The sequence below is a fragment of the Portunus trituberculatus genome, chromosome 45 (genome assembly GCF_017591435.1).
Source record: "Portunus trituberculatus isolate SZX2019 chromosome 45, ASM1759143v1, whole genome shotgun sequence".
In the NCBI taxonomy this organism is placed as follows: Eukaryota; Metazoa; Arthropoda; class Malacostraca; order Decapoda; family Portunidae; genus Portunus; species Portunus trituberculatus.
The window spans coordinates 6,390,815-6,412,479 of NC_059299.1; the positions used below are offsets into that span (position 1 = coordinate 6,390,815).

The following is a 21,665-nucleotide window of genomic DNA, read 5'->3' on the forward strand; positions in this document are numbered from 1 at the left end:
GATGGCTTCTGAGTCCATCAATTAAATTTTAAACAAATTTTACTTTTATATTTTCTGTAAACTTTTTTTTTTTTTTTATTCAAGTGTTTTGTTGCTTCAGTATCCGTTTTCATCGCCAATTCCACCATTATAAAGACTATTTAATGTGAAATGTGCAGTTTAGTCTACCCTGAGATGTGTCCTTGATCCTCGTTTTCTGTGAAGCTTCCATGTGTCGGTGAGCACATCGCCTCACTGGGGACTCAAATAAATGGATGCTCCTCCCTTGAATAATACACAGGGGATGTAATTGTGCAGAATATTGGTTCCTGCGTGACTTATTAACGCGAACAGCAATGATATATGTTAGAAGAAAGTTTTACATCTCACTTTTTTTCCATGTTTTTATCTAATTTGAATCTATTTATTTCTTTTATATCAATTTTATGAAACATTTGTATTCTTGCTCTTTCTCTTCTTATTTTCTATTCGATTTCTTAACTTCTATTACTCATTACATTTATTTGTCTGTTCTTTCATGTCTCCCATCTTCACTCCATTTCTCCTTTTCCTATTCTTTCTTTATTTTCTCTATATATATATACATTCATTCATTTATTCGAATTTAATCCCTTAATTCTACATAAAACATTCCTATTCTTTATCTTTCTCTTGTTCTTATCTTGACATTTTCATCATTCATTCCCTCTGATCTGCTTATCTTCTCTGTCATGTCTCTCATCTCCATTTTATCTCTCCTTTTTCCTTATTCTTTCATCAGTTTTCTACATAATACTTGCTTCTTTTATTTCTTCCTCTTTCTCTTCCTTATCATCAGTTATTTGGTTTATCTGTCCTTCTTTCTTTTACTACAAATAATTCCATCATCTCTGTCTCTCTTCCATCCTTTTCTCCTTTTCTCTTTTCCTTCTTAGCCATCCTATCCCTCTTCCCAACTCTCTCTCTCTCTCTCTCTCTCTCTCTCTCTCTCTCTCTCTCTCTCTCTCTCTCTCTCTCCAGTAGGTAATTCAAACTCAGGTGTTTATTGGACATTTATTTAGGTGAGTAAGACTCAGACTCACGGCGACTCACCACAGAGACCCGTCACTCACTTTGTCTCAAAAAGGAGGATTAGTGAAGAGAAGAAGAATTAGTAAAAGAATAGGTTTTATGTAGTAGATGTGAAGATAGATAGATAGATAGATAGATAGATAGATAGAGATAAATAGACAGATAGATAGATAGATAGACAGAGATAAGAACTAAGGACATAAGTAAGAGAATATTAAGAAATCAGTGAAAAAAGAAGGAAATAGAAAAGTTAGAAAAATTTGTAGACATAAGAAGTAAGAATATACGTAATAGGCAAATGTTAAGAAATGAATAAAGAAGAAGGAAACAGAGAAGGAAATAGAAAAGTAGGAAAATATGTAGATAATTGGAATTTTTTTTTATTTCCATTATCATTTATTTTTTTTAGATTTTTTATATTGTGAGCTGTTTTTCCAAAACAAATGCTACGAAATTAAAAGGAACCGAAAAGAATAGAAGCAAATCATATGTAGCAAAATCATAAAAGAATATATAACATAACAAAATTATTGCAAAGAATAACAAACTCAAAAAAGCAACTTAACAAATCATAACAGAATCATTCCCCTCATTGTGTGTGTGTGTGTGTGTGTGTGTGTGTGTGTGTGTGTGTGTGTGTGTGTGTGTGTGTGTTCAGAAATCAAAAGCTTAATACCTACAAAACTCATTACTCATCTTCCATCTTGTTTCGAAAGCTCATACTGCCTTCAGAACATCTTAAATAACAGGAACTCTCTCCTTCTCTCTTCTCTTATTTTCTCCTTCACAAAATCCTATTCCACTTTCGAGCATTACAAGAATATTATTGAGAGAACGAACCAGAATCCATTTTACTGCTGCTCTTTATTATCATTATTGTTATTATCATTATTATTGTTATTATTATTATTATTATTATTATTATTATTATTATTATTATTCATGGAGTGTGATTCTTCTGTCTCTTGTTCTCTGTTCGAAGAGCGAATAAGGATGAATAACACAGGAAGAGGTTACATATATGCCTCCTGCCTTATACATTGTAAAAATAGAATATAAATGTTGAACTATTCACTAAAATAGGAAATGAAAGAAACGAAACTCAAAATGAAAGCAAAGTGAATTCATGATGATCAGTGAGAAGAAAATAAAATAAACTTAAACTAAAAGAAAGAAAAAAAAATGAACTTGTGCGTAAGCAAAGATAAATCATGCATTGAGCTTTCATGATTAACGAAAGAACTGAGTAAAATAAAAGAGAAAGTAGAGTAAAAGTAAATTTAAAACAGAAATTCATAATGGATAGAAATAAAAGATGATTTTCTGCATGAGAGTAAACCGATCAATAAGCACCAAATAAAGTTCAAAATAAACAACAGAACATCACTGTAAGAAAACAAACTGAAGAACATAACAGTTCAATAAATGTGAGCAAACCACCAAGGTAATTATGCAGTGAAAGAAACAATAATTAGTTGGTCAGACCTAACTAAACATGTAACTCAAAGACGGTAACACAGATTTGTAGATAACTCGTAACTGAATATATAACGGAAGGTAATACATCTTTGGAAATAAATGCGTGACCTTTACGAAACAATAACCAGTCTAGTAAACATTGGCCAGCAATAACTAACGAAAGGTACAGTTTTGTAAATAATATCATAATCAGACATATTATGTGACAAAAAGAAATTACATCTTTGTAAAATTAATACGAAATAACTCAACTATAACAAACAAAATTTGTAACAAACACATGAAACTTCTTTGTAAATAAGACATTACTAAATCTAAAACGAACACAAGGCAGTACATTTTAAGGAATAAATGAAAAAATGAAAGATCTTAATGGACCACTACAATACTTAAACCTAGAGACGAAACCAATGAGTATTAGCACACTGGGCAGCGGAAGCACATGCGGTGAAGCTTGTGCTGAAGGAAACACTGGTAGCAGGTTTCCCTTCAGCCTTTACACAATACTACTAAGATATGTAAACGATTCAGGCATAGGCGCTCCGTTGGAAAGAAGGAAACTAATGTAAACACACACAAAAGCAACTAAGCATCGGAGAAACAGATATATTCAAACTAAGCAACACGACGTCAGAAAGGAGGTATACACAAACAGTCATACATAAACTAAGTAACATTACGGGTGAAAGGAGAAAATTAAGCACAAACTAAGCAACACTACGTCTAAAATAAGCGGGACAAGCGGCAAAACAAGCAAGCAATTAGAAGCAGCAGGCAAAGAAGGCAAGCGATCTAAGGCAATTTATCACAACGTGCTCAACTAAAGAAAGCAACTTAAATTAATGGAAGACTTGATTTTTGGGAAGCATCTGGGCGTTCCTTTAGCATTATATTTGTTTTCATAGTAATATCTCATAGCGAGAGTTTGTAACTGTTCATATATTGGGCTAAGATGGCTGGATTTTATGTGAGTGTATGCTGTAAAAATAATCGAAAATTTCAAGAAAATATACATAATGAGCAAAATATTTGATTCTAAAAGGGAAACAATTATCAATCCAACCTCTTAAAAACGATCATTAATATCAAGTTATCCGAAATTAAAGAGATCAAGGAGACAAAACAAAGCGGCAAAGGAAGATCTACGTGAAGCAACTACTGGTAACAAAAGCGACTCGAAAACTAAACACGGAAAGCACAAAGCATTCAAAACCCGTACAGAATGGAGAATCAACACTAAACATTGCTTCCCAGAGCCTCGCGTGACGGGAAGAAGGCAAACAAAGAGAATGCAGGGAAAGAAAAAAGACCATTAAAGAAAAGTGCAAAAAAAAATCAATAAATTAAGAGTCTGGAAGAATGAACAGAAACAAAATGAAGTGAAAGAAGATATTTAAAAAGGAATAATGAGAATAGGTGTAAATAAAAATTATATATATATATATAGCAGAAATAATTAAAAAGTAAGATATCTATATCAGAATGTAAAGCAATGAAAGGTTAACACAAAACTTGTAGAATTTAAGAATGAAAAGAAATTAATAAAATGTCAAAATGAAAAAAAAACGGAAAAAATGGAAAGATAAATGTAATAAGGAAACAAAATAAAAATGTTGAATGGAAAGAACAAAAAGTAAAGAAAACAAAAGAACAAAGATAATGAGAAAATTAAAAGACAAATACAACAAATCTAACAATTGAAAGAAAATTAAGAAATAGAAAACGAACAAAAAACGAAAAAGAAAAAAAAACTGACAAAAAAATCAGGACATAGACAAGACAACAAAAGAAAAAAAAACACAAGAAACAAAAAAAAAAAGAAAATAGACAATAAATATAAAGACAAAAATAAGAGAATAAAAACCAACCAAAATATAATAAAAAAAAAAAAAAGGAAAGAAATATGTAAGAGAAAAGAAAATGGTACACGCCCCTTCCGTTTTCTTTGCGAGGCTCGGGACAGCTTTAACGCAAATGGCACGGGTAACTTAAGCAATACGAGCACCATGGATACTTAGAAGGCACAGCGGCCGCCGATTACACAAAGAAAAATACACTTAATGGGTAATAACACAAAATAAACAAAAGAATACGGTCAATACGGAAAGGATTTGAAAGAGAGAAAGACAGTAGAGAAAACGGGAATAAAGAAGTGAAAAAGATAAATATACAAAAATAAGGAAAATAAAGAGTAAGAAAGTGAGTAAAATATAATAACTGTACAAAATCAAAGAAAACAGAGAGAGAGAGAGAGAGAGAGAGAGAGAGAGAGAGAGAGAGAGAGAGAGAGTACAAAAATAACGAAAATAGAGAACAAGAAAGAAAAATGACAAAAATAACTGTACAAAATCAGAGAGAGAGAGAGAGAGAGAGAGAGCTTGTGTCATAGTGGTAAGGCGTACGTAATAAGATCGTAAGAGGCAACACGAAAGTAACATATGAACACAGTCGCGTTAAGAAATGATGCCAATAAGTCACGCTCATTTTTTTCTCGTGTAAATCGAATATAAACTAAAATGTAAACTTGTGAACTGGTTTGCATTGAGAGATTCACGAAGACCTACAAGAACTGAGGAGGATTATTCTTTTCTTCTTCTTCTTCCTTTTCTTTTCTTCTTCCGCTTACCCTTCTTCTAAATCTGCGTCAGGTATGCAGAGGAAAAGCGAAGCGAAACATGAATATAAAACAGAAAGACTATAAATAAAATAAATCTGATCCTTTTTTTTTTCTCTCTTCTTTTTCTTCTAACTTTTTCATTTTCGTCAGGTATATAGAGGAAAAGCGAAACATGGGTTATAAAGAAAATGTTACTCCTTCAAAAAGAAAATAATTCAGATACTATTTTTTTCTTCTTCCTCTTTTCCTTTTTCTTCTATTACTTCTTAATCTGCTTTGGGTATGCAGAGGAAAAGCGAAACATGGGTTTATTATAAAACAGAATGAAAATGCCACTACAAAAGTCAAATAAATCTGATACTTTTTTTTTCTTTTTCTTCTTCTTCCTCTTTTCCTTTACCTTCTATTTTTCTTCTAAATCTACGTCAGGTATGCAGAGAAAAAAGCGAAATAAATTATAAGACAGAAAGAAAATGCTACTCTTTCAAAAATAAAAATAATTCAGATACCATTTTTTTTTCTTCTTCCTCTTCTCCATTTTCCTCCATTTTCTTCTATTACTTCTTAATCTGCGTTAGGTATGCAGAGGAAAAGCGAAACACAAATCATAAAACAAAAAGAAAATGTCACTCTTTCAAAAATTAAACAATTCTGATATTGCTTTTTTCTTTGTTTTCTACTTTTTTTTCCGTGCACTTATGACATCACTCCTTTGGGCAAGTGTACTTCATATATAACTCAAAAAATTATAAAGCCTGAAGCTGCCTTGTTGGGGCCTTCATTACACAGACAGGCAACACAAACACAAACAACACTCAGGGGTCACAACACAGGTGGGAGAAGCAATAAGGAACACCTGCCTTACTTGGTCCATGCAATCAAAAGCTTCTCCTCTATACACGAAAAGAATGTGGAATAGATATGTACATTTTTAATTCATTAGTGTATGTGAATAGATGCGCATTTTTTTTCTTATTTTAATTTGTGTTTGTATGAGTGAAATGTAAACAATGTGGAGTTAATATCATACTCTTTTTCAATGAATGTGTTTGTATAAGGAAGAAAGTTTGGGAGTGTAACAAACAGATACTTGATTTTTCTTTTTAAATAGGTTTAGGTTCGTATCCGTGAAACTTTAAAGTGTGGGATTAATACATTCTTCTTAAATGGATCAGTGTTTGTATGCGATGTGCCAAGTGAGTACATACTTTTAAACGGGTTGGTGATGTATACGTAGTGTGTGTATATATAAAAAGTGAAGGAGTGCGGAATTAAATCATACCTATATTTTTAAAGTTAGCAAGGTTTGTATACATAAAAGATGGAGGGAGTGTAGAGTAAATACATATTTCTAAATGAATTAATACAACATATTTTTGTATATATCATGACCAGATAGTATAGAACAAACAAGTACTTCTTTTTAGTAATTGAATAGTATATACATGAAAATTGGACTGCGTAAAACATAGTACTTTTAAATAAATGAATAATACTTACTTCTTGCATACATACAGAAATACAGGTGGTTATACATAAGTTAGTAGGTCCATTTTTGTAGTTAATATTATGAATACAGAGTAGTTGATGAATATATTTTTTCTTTATATTTGTTTTCATCTTTTTCTTTTTATTCTTAGCTGTTGAGTCTGACGAAGCCGTGACGGTATTTCCAGCCAACCATCCCTCTTCCGTTTTCTGTAAGGTGAGAAAATGTGGAGTTATAGCCCAAACTAAATCATTTCTCATCATCTGTTGAAAATATATCGCGTTTTTATTCCTCTATGGAAAAAAAAGGAAGAAAATAGAAAAAGAAATAGAAATGAGTATGAAAAGACAGTTATTTTTACATCCGTTAGATCTTTCTTGTGTTTATATTTTGTTACTCATAAGAAATACTCCGTTCTATCGTCTTTTCAATCTTGATCGTCTATTCATTAATTCATAAATATCATAGAACTCAAAATCGAATCTTCCATATTTGGTGAAAAGTTTAAAGTTCCATATAGAAGGTCAATTTCCATACATTATTGTTTCTTTTCTTCTTTTTTGTTTCATCCATAGAAATAAATTAAGAAAATAGAAAAATAGAAATGAGTATGAAAAGACAATTATTTCTATATTCGCTAGAACTTTCTTGCGTTTATATTTGTAACTTGTAAGAATGCACCGTTATATCGTCTATTTAAGCTTTACCGTCTATATTTCTTAATTCATAAAACAAATGAAACTCATAAACCGAACCTTCCTTATTAAGTTCAAAGATTAAAGTTCCCTATAGAAAGCCAACTTCCACCTATTATATTTTTTTTCCTACATTTTTGCTTCATCCGGTGTAAGAATAGAAAAAGGAAATGTTAAATCGTCTATACTATATAGAAACCTCATCATTTATGCTTTTATACTCCTTCCTTATATGTAACGTGTGTGTGTGTGTGTGTGTGTGTGTGTGTGTGTGTGTGTGTGTGTGTCGCTTTCACCACAAGCTTCTTACATCCTCCTCTACGATCTTCCTCCTCCTCCCTCCTCCTCCTCCTTCTCGTGGGAAATGTATGGCGCACTTCTTTTATTGAATTGGACGTGTCAGTCTTCGGGCGGGTCTGGTCTCATGCCTTCTCCCACGTGGCTGAGGTGACTGGCAACTTTAAAGTACTACCTAGAGAGAGAGAGAGAGAGAGAGAGAGAGAGAGAGAGAGAGAGAGAGAGAGAGAGAGAGAGAGAGAGGGAGGGAGGGAGGGAGTAAGACCGCCTTTCGAACGTTGCTAGGGTGTGTGTGTGTGTGTGTGTGTGTGTGTGTGTGTGTGTGTGTGTGTGTGTGTGTGTGTGTGTGTGTGTGTGCACGATAGTTCTTGTAGTTTTCTTGGTTTTAGTTATAGTTTTATTTGTATTTGCCGAGATTGTGGTTAGAATATGTCATGTTAGTAGTAGCAGTGATAGTAATAATAATAAACTAATAGTAGTAGTAGTAGTAGTAGTAGTAGTAGTAGTAGTAGTAGTAGTAGTAGTAGTAGTAGTAGTAGTAGTAGTAGTAGTAGTAGTAGTAGTAGTAGTAGAAAAAGAAGAAGAAGAAGAAGAAGACCACAAATCGGTAGGAAGCAGAAGCGATTAACGTAACAACAATAAAGAAAAAAAAAGAAAAAGAAAAGAGAATAGGATACCGTGAGAAAGAGAAGAGATGGAAGAAGAAAACAACCAAAAGAAGAGAGAATCCCACACTGTTCAGACGAAGTGGAGGAGGAGGAGGAGGAGGAGGAGGAGGAGGAGGAGGAGGAGGAGGAGAAGGAGTAAGAAGGAGGGGAAACAAGAGTGCAGGTATCCCGGTCTGGCAGTGTGGGGCCGTCAGCTGGTGGGGGAGGGTTACGTGCAGTGCCGAGAGGAGGGTCACACACACACAGACCGGCAGTGACCTGAGTGCCAAGTGTCAAGGTGGCATTGCGTGGGTCTGAGGGGAGCAGGTGTGCCAGGTGCGTGTCTGGGTTGTAGGGTTGGTGAAGTTTGTTTTGCTTGTGGCGGTGGGTTTGTGTTGGTTAGGGCTTGTGATGAAGTTTGATGGAAGTGAAGTTTGAGTTGTATTAGTGTTGTTGTTGTTGTTGTTGTTGTCGTTGTTGTTGTTTTGTGTGTGTGTGTGTGTGTGTGTGTGTGTGTGTGTGTGTGTGTGTGCGTGCGCGCGTCTGTCTGTCTGTCTGTCTGTTTATAAGACTGCAAGAATTAAATAGATCAAAGAAAATGAAACGAAAGGCGAATTTTAAAACATATATGACAGTGAAATGAAATAAAATATGGATTTAAAAAGAAAATTAATATCACAAACGGAACTAAGAGAAAGAGAGAGAGAAAGAGAGAGACGGGAGGGCAGGATAGTCAACTCAAAGACAAACGGTTTTAGCAACTTTTCCTTTCACTACATAATCTAAATCTCAAACTTTTACGATGTCTACAACTCGCTTCACGTATATAAACTCGCCTTTCATGAACTTCTAAACGTATATTCATCGCCTAAATCCTTGACAACCCATTTTTTTACATCTTCTCTTACGTCAAAACTTTAAATCCGGAAGAAAAAAAAAACGGAACACGGAGATTTACCTGCTTTCTCTAATCCTTCACTTGTCTCGGAAGGTAAAGATTGTGTGTATTCCCTGCGCATTTGACCCAAGTTGCATAAAAGCCCTGCGCAATCCACCTAACTTTTCCTCGGTTGTCCTTGCGTGGGAGAGCAAAGAGAGAGAGAGAGAGAGAGAGAGAGAGAGAGAGAGAGAGAGGAGACAAGGTGAGTGTGGAGGAAGTGTCACGCCCACCTCTTCCTCTTCCTTCCTCTCTTTCTTCCTCTCTTCCTCTCCCTCTTCTTTTTTTCCCCTCGTTGCCCTTTCCCTCCCCTACGCTTCCTCCCTTTTTCCCTCCTAATTTTTTTTTTGTTTCTTGTCCTTGTGTCTGCTTTTCTTTCCTCAACTGTCTTTTGTTTTCACTTTTACCTTCTCTCCCTACCTGTCTCCCTCCTTAATTACCTCTCTCTCTCTCTCTCTCTCTCTCTCTCTCTCTCTCTCTCTCTCTCTCTCTCTCTCTCTCTCTCTCTCTCTCTCTCTCTCTCTCTCTCTCTCTCTCTCTCTCTCTCTCTCTCTCTCTCTTCGCATTCACAGTCGAGCATTTCCTTCTCTCCCTCAGTCAAACCCTCCTTTCCTCCTTTCCTTCTTTCCTCCTTTCCTCCATTCCTCCATTCCTCCTTCCTCTTTCCTCCATTTCCCTAGTGCAACATGTTTTATTCTCCACTCTTTCTTTCTTTCTCTCTTTTTTTCGTTCTTTCCCCAAACCTTGCTGTCATATGTGGAAAAATTCTCTCTCTCTCTCTCTCTCTCTCTCTCTCTCTCTCTCTCTCTCTCTCTCTCTCTCTCCACTTAGCGTTTGTAATAATAACGGAATACATATTACATGCGAGTCCCTCCCTTTCTTCATTATTTCCCTCCTCCTTCCTCCTCCCTCCTTTCCTCCCTCCCTCCTCTTCCCTCCCTCTTTCCCTCAGCTTGCATTACTCAGCCTGGTATTTCTTTCCTTCCCTCCTGCCTTTCCTCTTTGCATCCTCTTGACTTCCTCTTATCCTCTTCTTTACTTCTCCCTCTCCTTACTTCCCTCCTTCATTCTCTCCGCTGTGTGTTTCATCCATGCTGTCTTCCTTTCCTTCTTGCTGTTTTCTTTTACTTATTTTTCTGTTTTTTCTCCTTCCTCTTCCATTTCTATTTATTTTCACTTATCTACCCTTGTCTATCTTTATTGCTTCTTATTTCTTTAACTTCCCTCTCATTCAGTCATACTCTCTCTCTCTCTCTCTCTCTCTCTCTCTCTCTCTCTCTCTCTCTCTCTCTCTCTCTCTCTCAATTCCCTTTATTAATCCTACATGTAACCATCTCTCTCTTTATCTCATCTTCCTCCTGTCTCCATTTTCTGTTATGTTAATCTCTGTCCCTTCCTTTCTCTATCCCATTCCTCCCTCGCTCCTTCATCGCCTACGGGAGGAGACGCTCTGAGGATCGTGTGAGGGTCGGGTTGGCGTGTCCCGTTAGCTCAGTAGCGCCCCGAGCCAACCTAGAGGTCAGTTGGTGTGGCGGGAGGGTCAGGGGACGAGGAGAGAGGCAGGAGAGGGAAAAGGCAGAGGGAGGGAAGGCGAAGGTAAGGAGGGGTAGATTAAGATTTGCAGGTGTAAGGGAGGGAAGGTAAGACTCTCAGGTAATGGAGAGAAGGAATAGGTGAATGCTTGAAAGTGGAGAGAGGAAGGCATGTGGGAGGGAAGGCAGGTGGTGAGGGTGAGGTTAATGGGGCAATGGAGACTAGTGGAGGGTGGAGGAGGAAGGGCAGACGCGGCAGGCAAGGAGGAGGAGGAGGAGGAGGAGGAAGGAGGAGGAGCTGGAGGGAGTAGAAACCCGGAGGTGGACGGAATACATACACACGCACACAGTCGTGAGATGTGTGTGTGTGTGTGTGTGTGTGTGTGTGTGTGTGTGTGTGTGTGTGAGAGAGAGAGAGGGAGAGAGAGAGCTAGACGACCACGTAAGATGCCAGAAACACACCTTGCACTACTTAATTACGAAAAACACCTGCCCACCTGCACACGCTACACACCTTTACTTTATCACTGCCAGTCGCTCCCACGCACCTGTCTTCCGTGAGTAACCTTCGTTGGGATTACAGTTACAAAAAGTCGGAAGGTAATGGTTGTTGTTGGCGGTAAGTTGTGTTGTGAAAAACGTGGCAGTGTCTCGTGTGTGTGTGTGTGTGTGTGTGTGTGTCTGTGTCTGTGTCTGTGTCTGTGTCTGTGTCTGTGTGTGTGTGTGTGTGTGTGTGTGTGTGTGTTTGTGTGACGTCACTTAGCAGCTACACTTTTGATTTGCACCAGTTGCGTGTCAGATAATGTATGATTGACGTAACATAAGCTAAATTTACCGATAGATTAAAAACTATCGATTCACTGTGTGTTTATGTGTAACTTTAAGAAAATCACCCCAGATACTTTGTTCTCAGGTTTCCATTAGCTTATTATTATTGATTGAGATAATGTGACACAGCGCATTCTTGTATCATTATCTGCTGCGTGTCTTCCTTGTGAGTGTTGTTTAATGCTTGCCTTTGGTAATGCAATATGGCACTCAAATAGTAAATAATGAAGGTAATGAAAGGTTGGTTATTTATTTAACTAAAGTGATTAAGTAGAACACAAACAATGCTGTAGAATATATTGATTTGTAGATACATACATATAAATATTGTTTTGCATAACGGTTTTAGTGACAAATTAACAGTAGAAACACCCTTGACAACCCTGCTAATCATGTCTGTTGTGGCCTTGAAAAACAGCACTACAGAGAGATTTTTTTCTGAATAAAGCCATTAAAATGTTATGATGCGTTTACAGTTCTAGTGACAGATTAACAGGAGAAACGCCCTTGAAAAATACGGCTAATCTGTTGTGTCCTTGGAAGAGAGAGAGCAAAATATTGGAAAGCTACACGAAATTTCATGACGTTTTTACGGTAGTCTGTCTATTCTAAACTAGCCACTGGGTCTCGGTCTGAGGAAGTGGACAACTGGGTTACTCTTCAAAACATAGTGTAGTGTATTGATGATGCAATTTATTTTATGTGTATGATACTTATTTTCTGTTGATCAATACATTTATTACAAGGAAAGACTTCTGTTTCCACAAGATTTGGCAGCACGCATTTTCGTCCCAGAGCGAGACCCAGCAACCATTTTAGAATAGATAGACTATAGTGACAGATTAACAAGATTCGCTCATTTTTAATCTGAGAAACACCATTGAGAGACTGGTTAATCATCTTCATTGTGCCTTAGAAGAAATACTTGTAAAACGTTTCTAAATACAGCTTCCCATATCACATTTCTCGTATACCAACGCTGTTCAGTCGCCACTCACGCACTGTAGGATTCGTGACCAGAGGGAGATTGGCCGCGTCACGCACTGCATAACTCCCAACTCCCATGATGATCACTTGGACTTCAAACTTAAACTCGAACCCAACATTGTGCAGGAAAATCAAGTCAAGGCTGTGTGTGTGTGTGTGTGTGTGTGTGTGTGTGTGTGTGTGTGTGTGTGTGTGTGTGTGTGTGTGTGTGTGTGTGTGTGTGTGTGTCTTCCTTGACCGTCCCACTCTCTCAGCTCCCCCTACCTCTCTCTCTTCACCGCCCGGGGTCAATCAGTATTCTCTCTCTCTCTCTCTCTCTCTCTCTCTCTCTCTCTCTCTCTCTCTCTCTCTCTCTCTCTCTCTCTCTCTCTCTCTCTCTCTCTCTCGTAAGAATAGCAAAATGTGGAAAAACACGAGAGTAATGAGAGAGAGAGAGAGAGAGAGAGAGAGAGAGAGAGAGAGAGAGAGAGAGAGAGAGAGAGAGAGAGAGAGAGAGAGAATGCAAATGAAGGGCAAGGATGGGAGTGAAGGAGGGAGAGAAACAGGATGAGGCGTAGGAGGCAGGAAGGAGGCAGTAGGAGAGAGGAGAGAGAGAGAGAGAGGAGAGGGAGGGAAGGCATCGAGGAGAGGAAGGAGACAGAGAAGGAAGGAAAAGTGACGGGCAGACAAACATTCCTCATTGATCCACACGGTGACACCCTGACCGAGTTTCTCCCTCACCCCTCCCTCCCTCACCCTCCCTCTCCCCTCCCTCTCCCCTCTCCACCTCCTTCCACTTCATTCTTACTCATCTCACCTCCTTCCCTCCTCTCTGCACCTGTCATGCCCCTCGCCTATTCCTGTTCCTTCCCCTTCTATTTTTCCCCTCCCGTATCCTTCCCTTCACCCTCCCCTCGCCCTCCCCTCACTCTCCCCTCACCCTCCCCTCCCCGCCCCCATCAGGTCTATGTATGGTATTGTAAGTGTATTGCTGTATATAATTGGCCTCGATTATCTTCTTTCTCATTTCGAATAATAATAATAATAATAGTAATAATAATAATAATAATAATAATAATAATAATAATAATAATAATAATAAGCAAGGTATTTAAGATATTTTACATATTATTAGTGAATAACCTCGATAGATTATAAGAACTAGTGTTTATTGGTATTAGTATTGTTGTTGTTGTTGTTGTTGTTGTTGTTGTTGTTGTTGTTGTTGTTGTTGTTGTTGTTGTGCTTATTTACCTAATGAGGTTAAATCCTTTGGCAGTTTCGTTACTGAGGTGTCGTTGTGAGAGAGAGAGAGAGAGAGAGAGAGAGAGAGAGAGAGAGATGAATAATCCACTTTCCCCGCCTACTGCAGCCTCTTCGCTCAACTCAAGGTAGCTCTCTCTCTCTCTCTCTCTCTCTCTCTCTCTCTCTCTCTCTCTCTCTCTCTCTTTCATATATAGATTTGAAACGAGAAATAATAATCTTCACCACCACCACCACCACTACGACAACTACGACCACCACCACCACCACCACCACCACCACCACCACCACCACCATTTTCAACTTATTTTCCTTGCGTTAGAAGTAAATAAGCAAAGTAAGAGCACTAGGAGAAGGAGGAGGAGGAGGAGGAGGAGGAGGAGGAGGAGGAGGAGGAGGAGGAGGAGGAGGAGGATCTAGTCGTGTGACACGTTTCCCTAATCCTGCTTCACCTAAGTCACTGCACCCTCACCCTGACACACCCTGACTTCCCCCCATCCCTCCCTGCCTCACCCTGCTTCTCCCTGCCTCCCTCCCTACCTTACCCTGCCTTACCCTGCCTTACCTTGCCTAACTATTGCATTATTTTACTATTTGTTCACTTCTCAATCATTCACCCTGCCTCTCCTCCCTCCCTCTTACCCTACCTCACCCTGCCTTACCCTGTCTCACCCTGCCTTACCCTGCCTCACTATTACCTTATTTTGCTATCTATTTACCTCTCACTCAATCACCCTGCCTTTCCTCTCTCCCTTTCACCCTGCCTCACCCCGCCTCACCCTGCCTCACCCTACCTTAACCTGCCTCACTGCCTTGTTTTACTATTTATTCACCTCATTTATTCACCCTGCCTCATCCTATCACCCTGCCTCACCCTATCACCCTGCGTCACCCTGCCTCACCCTGTCTTTTGGTGCCCACTCAACCTCACTCAATCCTACTCAGTCCCTCTCATCCATCCTCTCTCTTGCCCTTTTTCTCCTACGTCTGTTTGACCTTGGGCGACTCTTTAAGGAGAGAGAGAGAGAGAGAGAGAGAGAGAGAGAGAGAGAGAGAGAGAGAGAGAGAGAGATGTGAATAGTGAAATGATTTATATAGATGGCATGAATACTAAGAGAACATATTAAGTAGATGAATTATGAAGTCTAGTGTTTAATGTATGATATGCATATATAAATTGATATGTAAATGAATAAGTTGTTTTTATTTTCTAAGTGTTCTAATATTTTCTCGAGTTTTTTCATTTTTTCTTTTCTTTTCTCGAGCTGAGGAAAATTTTATCCGAGTGACTTATCTGCAACTTGTGACGCAGCGACACCCCCCCCCTTCTCTCTCTCTCTCTCTCTCTCTCTCTCTCTCTCTCTCTCTCTCTCTCTCTCGTGAGACTTTCTTTTATAGCTGTTTTTGCTTTTTTTTACTCTTTCTTTCTTTCTGGTGCATTTTCTCTCTTTTTCTTTTTTTTCAGGTTTATGGCCTAAGTTCATTTTTTTTTCTTTCTCTATTCTTTTGTTTCAATCATTGCTTTGTTTTTATTAATGCTTTGATGTTAAGACGCGGTAATTGTGTTTTGATGTATTTGTGTTTTTCTTGTTATTATTTTGCTGTAATTCGTGTTGTTTTGCTTTCATTTGTTTTTACTATTTGGTTTTATTATGCATTCTTCATTTCCGTTTGTCTTATCGTCTCGCATATCATTAAGTATTCTCTATTATCGTTGTCTACACGTGTCTTTCTCCTTCCCGTCTACCTCACCTCAGGAAACGTACATAACTTGCTGAGGAAATGCTAAAAGGAGGGAGGAAATCAAACCAGTTATAAATAAACAAAAGACGATCGAACCCTACCTCTATACATCACATTCACAGACGCACTGGTTAACGAAGGTGTGTACGAAGAGAGATCACATTCCACATATTGTTTTTTTTTTTTTTTTTTTTTTTTTTTTTTGCTCTCTTTCCTGTCAGCATTGGGACGAAAACTAAAGAATCTAAGCAATTATAATCAAACAAAAGACAGTCGAACCCTACGTTTATACACCACATTCACAAACGCATTAATTAACTAAGGTGTGTACGAAGAGAGATCACATTCCACGTACTGTATTTTTGCTCTCTTTCCTGTCAGCAGACGAAAAAATAAAGAATCTAAGCAATTATCAATAAACAAAAGGCGATTGAACCCCACGTCTTCACAGCACATTCATAGACGCTTTAATCAACCAAGGTACGAAGAGGGATCACATTCCAAGCACTGTGTAAAGATATAATCACACTGGTCCCTGCCCCTCTTCACTACACCACGAGGAGTAGAGAGAGAAAAAAAAATCATAAATAAATCAAGGTGACACATGAAACGCACGAAAATTGACCTGTGCACCGAACCATTAGCACTTCATTAGGCGCCAGACAAGAGAGGGACGGACCGAAAACATACAGGCGTGAGATTAAAATATATAGCAAACCAGGCTCTCGTTTTCCTCGCTGTACTCATCGAGGGACGGACTCTGATAAGTGTGAACGGCGCCTTGACACGTGACGCACCATTTAAAAAAACAAACTTTGGAGACGAACAAATAAGCAAGCGACATTGATGCAGGGAGAGGGAGAGAGACGAAGAGAGAGATGGTTGAAGAGAGGAGGGGAGATGCGAAGATGCGGTAGGGATGGACTGCAGCAGGAGGAGGAGAAGGAGGAAGAAGAAGAGGAGGAGGGGAAAAAAGAGAAAGGAGGATCTGACCGCAACTCTGAAGAGGGAAAAGTAAAAAGAAAAATACCAGATATGAACTAGACCGGAGAGGAATGAATGCCATCTATTGAGAGAACAAGGGAGGGGAAGAAAGAAATAAACAGACAGATAGGCAGACAAAGAGAGGCAGGAGAAGACAAGTATAAACGAAACAATAGACTAAACCCATGAAAAGAAAAGGGAGACACAAAATACACAAGAAATAAGAGAAAAAGAAAAGAAATACTTGGACACTAATGATAGCAAAAAAAAATGAAAGATAAGATAAAAAGACAATATGAAAAAAAGAGGAAGAAGAAGAAAAAACAACAACAACAACAACAACAACAACCACAACAACAAGAGGTATTCAGAAAAGATGATGATTAATGAAGAATAAGGAGGGATTAAGAAAGGACTACACACACACACACACACACACGTCGAGACAGGAGGAAGCAAGCGTGAAATAGAATCAATATTGCAACACTGTGCTTCTTCTGCTTCACACACACACACACACACACACAGAGAGAGAGAGAGAGAGAGAGAGAGAGAGAGAGAGTTTTGTAGGGAAGTGATGTATCGTAGGAGGAAATAGAAGGGGAGAAGGGAAACTACAAAGAAATGAGGGGAAAAGGGAAAGGGAAAGGGAAAAGCGATAAGAGTTTTTTTTTCCCCTTTTTTTTCTCTGTTTATCGTTCCCGTATGTGTCCTCTTGTTCGTTCAGCTGGTAAAGACACACACACACACACACACACACACACACACACACACACATTAGAATCTCACCTGAGTTCCGTTGCATTGTTGTTGTTGTTGTTGTTGTTGTTGTTGTTGTCATTCCGTTCTTCTTTTGGCATGGTTCTTATTTATCTCTTCTTCTGTTGTCTCTTTTCTTCTTCTTCTTCTTCTCCTTCTTCTTCTTCTTTAAAGTGTCATTTCTTCTTTTGTACTTTTTGTTGTCTTCTTTCTTCCTCACATTTATCTTTCTCTCTCTTTCTCCCAGCACATCCGTTTTTGTTTTTAGTATGTAGTTTACAAGAGCAGGAGGAGGAGGAGGAAGAGGAGGAGGAGGAGGAGGAGAGGGTGGTGGTGGTGGTGGTAGTGGTGGTGGTGGTTGAATTAATGGAGATGGTTTCCTTCCTTGGTTACGACGAAGAGGAGGAGGAGGAGGAGGAGGAGGAGGAGGTGGTAGTGATCTGGTTTCTCTCACCTCTCCACCTTTTACATCTTCAAACACTCCTCTGGATTTCTCTTCAGACTCCTCTTATTCCTCTTTTTCTTCTGATCTTCTCTTCTTCTCTCCTTATCTTCGAAAGTTTGCTGGTTGAGACTTGCTTCCGTTCAGTTTCTTGCGAGTTTTTCCTCTTCCTTATTCTTCCTTTCTTCTTCTCTTCTTCGTTTTCTATTATTTTTAGAGGTCTTCTTGTGGTTTGTCAAATTAATTCATTTTTCATTCTATTCTTCACTTTTTTTCATTATTTTCTCTTCCTTTCTTCTTTCTTGTCTTCTTCGCTTCCCGTCACTTCCAACACTCCATCTTCTTCATCTTCATCTTCTCTCCCTTCTTCCCTCCATTCTTCTTAACTTTCCTCTTACGTATCCCTCCTGCAGCAGCACCTCCAGGAGAAACAACATAATCTTCCTCTTCTTCCTCCTCCACCTCCTCCTCCTCCTCCTCCTCCTCCGCCTCCAGCACCTCTTCCTCTTTACTAACTTTTCGCTGCATGTTGTCCTACTTCTGCAGATCTTGTACTCCTCCTCCTCCTCCTCCTCCTCCTTCAGGGTGAGGCAGGAGTCCCCTCAGCTGCCTCGGCCCGACAGACTACTGGCCGTCTTTCTGCCCTGTAGCTCCCTATATGTGACTCCTCCCCTCATTCCCCTTGTTACTGCCAATTGTGAGGGGAAGGGAGGGTGCCGCTGCTCGTATTCTTCCCCTCTTGCTGCCCTCTGTCTGTTCCCTCTCCCCCCCCCGACCTTCTTCCCTCTTCTTCCTTCTCTTTTTATCTCTCGTCTCTTTTTTTTGTGTGTGTGTCTTTTCAGTGTGTTTCTTTTTGCATTAGTTTGTGTTCGTTTGTGTGCTTAGGTCTCTCTCTCTCTCTCTCTCTCTCTCTCTCTCTGTGTGTGTATGTGTGTATGTGTGTGTGTTATTCCGCGCTTCCTTTGTCCTACTCCTCCCTGTCTCTTCTCTCTCTCACTCTCTCACTCTCCCTCCCTACCCTATGCCCTGTACCCTCATCTCTCTTTCCATCTCTCCCCTCTCTTCCCCTCTCTCCCACACCCGCAAGCTGCCTTCCGTACCCTCTTTCTCTCCCCTCTTCCTCCCTCCTTCCCTCCGTGACCACCACTCCCGCCTCTCCCGCACCTTTTCTAATTCCCCTCACTCTCCCCTCTCCTCCCTTCCCCTCACTTACTCATATATCCTCTGTTCCTCCCTTTACCCCTTTCCCCTCCTCTCCCTACACGTGTCTCCAGTCTCCTCTTCCTTCTCTCCCCTCTCTTCCCTCTCTTTCTCTCTCACTTACCCTCAGTTTTCCCCTCTTGTGGTGGGCAAAATACCCTCTTTCTCTCTCTCTCCCTCTCTTTCTCTCTCTCTGTCTCTCTCGTCTAGGGTTACTTGAACTCCCATAGGGGCAGTGTGTGGTGTAATTACGTTTTCATCATGTTATTATTGTTATTGTTCTTTTCATTTTTGTTTTATATATTTGTTTTGTTTTTTTGTTGTTGTTGGTGGTGGTGGTGGTGGTGGTGGTGGTGGTGGTGGTTGCTTCTTCTTCTTCTCCTTCCTTTTTTTTTCTTTTTTTTTTATTCATTTGTTCTTTTGTTCGTTTGTTTTTGTTTTTTTTCTCTTCTTCGTTTAGTATTTTTTTTCACTTCTGATCTTTCACTATCATTTATGCTTGTTTGTTCTATTTGTTTGTTTTGTGTGTTTGCTTTTCATTTATATTCTACGGTACGTCCTACACACACACACACACACACACACACACACACACACACACACACACACACACACACACACACACACACACACACACACATTTCCTACCTATCCCTCACCAATCCATCACTATCATTCACAATTCTCACTATATTCCACGACACGTAACAGCTTCCCACCTCCCACACACACACACACACACACACACACACACACACACACACACACACACACACACACACACACCTACATCCGTTCCATATTTTAGGGCAAACCTTACTCTACATCCTCTTATTCCCTCTTCTGCCTCCTGCCCACGTCCTTCCATCCTTCCATCCTTCCATTCACCTTATTTTGTTTCCGAGGTGACATTCCTTCCCTTCCCCCATTGACCAATTGACCTCGTTGCATTTACTTACACCTTGACCTCTTTCCCCGCCCCCCTTCCTTCTCAAAGCTCGCCACATCCTGACTGAAGGAATATTTAGCTTTTTATTTATTTATTTTTGTCTTCGTTTTCGTCTTCGTCTTCTTTTCTTCTTCTTCTTTTTTTTTTTTTCTTCTTCTTCTTCTTCTTCTTCTTCTTCTTCTTCTTCTTCTTCATCTTCATCTTCATTTTCTTCTTCTTCTTCTGTCGGTTTATTTCTGTCTTTCATTCGTCTTGTGTTTGTCTGTCTCGCTCTTGTCTTGTCTGTCTCTCTCTCTCTCTCTCTCTCTCTCTCTCTCTCTCTCTCTCTCTCTCTCTCTCTCTCTCTCTCTCTCTCTCTCTCTCTCTCTCTCTCTCTCTCTCTCTCTCTATATATATATATATATATATATATATATATATATATATATATATATATATATATATATATATATATATATATATATATATATCTGCCTTCATGTCTGCATGTGTGTGTGAGAGAGAGAGAGAGAGAGAGAGAGAGAGAGAGAGAGAGAGAGAGAGAGAGTATTTTTATTCGCACAAATTGAGGAATAATGGTCTTCTTTTATAGTTTCATACCATTTCATATAAAACTCCTCCAAGGCTCCTCTCAAGAATTGGTTGGCCAAAGTCACGTTTATTTGGGGAAAGTGACCTAAAGAATCTGAAAATTGTGGTTATTATTTCACTCTTCTCATTTTTGTTTTGTTTTTATCGTTTGTGTATTTTTTTTTTTATTTTGCGTGTTTTATCATTTGTTATTAATTTGTCGTTGTTGTTTTTTTCGTCGTTTTTGTTCCTGTAAAGTAGAGAGAGAGAGAGAGAGAGAGAGAGAGAGACAGACAGACAGACAGAGATAGACAAACAGACAGACAGACAGACAGAGAGAGACATACATACAGACAGACAGACAGACTCAGAATATTTTATATAAAGTATCATAAAGAACCACTAAAGAAATGCCTAAAGGAAGACACACACACACACACACACACACACACACACACACACACACACACACAGATACAGACAGACAGACAGACACACATACAGACAGACACACAGACGAGTAGGCAGGCGAAGTTATCATTAGCTACATTAAGACACTTTTCAGCTCCTTATCGGAAGAGAGTCGAGTGTTGGCCAGAAGTGAACATTCCTCAACGCAACATTTAAACCACCACAGAAAAAAAATAAGGGTAAAAAAGATTCATTTCCACCTGTAAGACAAGAATACGCTAGAGTTTAAGATCTCAACTTACGCACAGAGAGGTTAGGTATACTATCTTTCACTTCATCTTTTTTTTCATTTTTTTATCCATTTTCTATTCTTACTTTCTCCTTATCTTTCCACCTATTCATCTTTATTTTTTTCTATTTTTTTTCTGTCCTCTATTCTTACTCTTCATTCGTTCTATTTTTTTTTTTATTTCAATTCTTACGGTTTCTTCTTATCTTTCCACCTATTCATCTATATTTTTTCTATTTTTTTTCTGTCCTCTATTCTTACTCTTCAATTGTTCTGTCTATTTTTTTTTTATTTCAATTCTTACTGTTTCCTCTTATCGTTCAGCCTCCCTATCTTTTTTTTTTCATTTCATTTCTCTATCTGTCTTCTGTTCTTATTCCTTCCCTTTATCGTTTTAGCCGTCTATCTTTCTTTCTTCTACCTATTTTGTATTCTTACTCTTTCCCTTTATTTTTTACCTGTCTATCCTTTTTTCTTTCATTTTCCCATCTTCTATTCTTACTCTTTTTCTTTTACTG

General features: G+C 38.7%; 1 protein-coding gene and 2 long non-coding RNA genes across 3 annotated transcripts in view; 2 read left to right on the forward strand and 1 right to left on the reverse strand.

Moving 5' to 3' along the window:
* Positions 1-4,350: 4,350 nt before the first annotated feature.
* Positions 4,351-5,458, forward strand: LOC123519655. The gene is made up of 2 exons (XR_006679080.1): positions 4,351-4,818; positions 4,903-5,458. It is a non-coding gene; the product is annotated as an uncharacterized LOC123519655 (long non-coding RNA).
* LOC123519653 lies at positions 5,279-18,362 on the reverse strand. Its single transcript, XR_006679078.1, has 2 exons — positions 17,317-18,362; positions 5,279-6,844 (listed from the first exon to the last, which is right to left on the reverse strand). It is a non-coding gene; the product is annotated as an uncharacterized LOC123519653 (long non-coding RNA).
* LOC123519650 (cytoskeleton-associated protein 5-like) overlaps positions 8,491-21,665 on the forward strand; it is a 62,098-nt gene continuing 48,923 nt past the window's right edge. The window contains exon 1 of the mRNA XM_045281111.1: positions 8,491-8,610. The gene's annotated coding sequence lies outside the window, so the exon portion shown is untranslated. The remainder of the gene's footprint in view (positions 8,611-21,665) is intronic.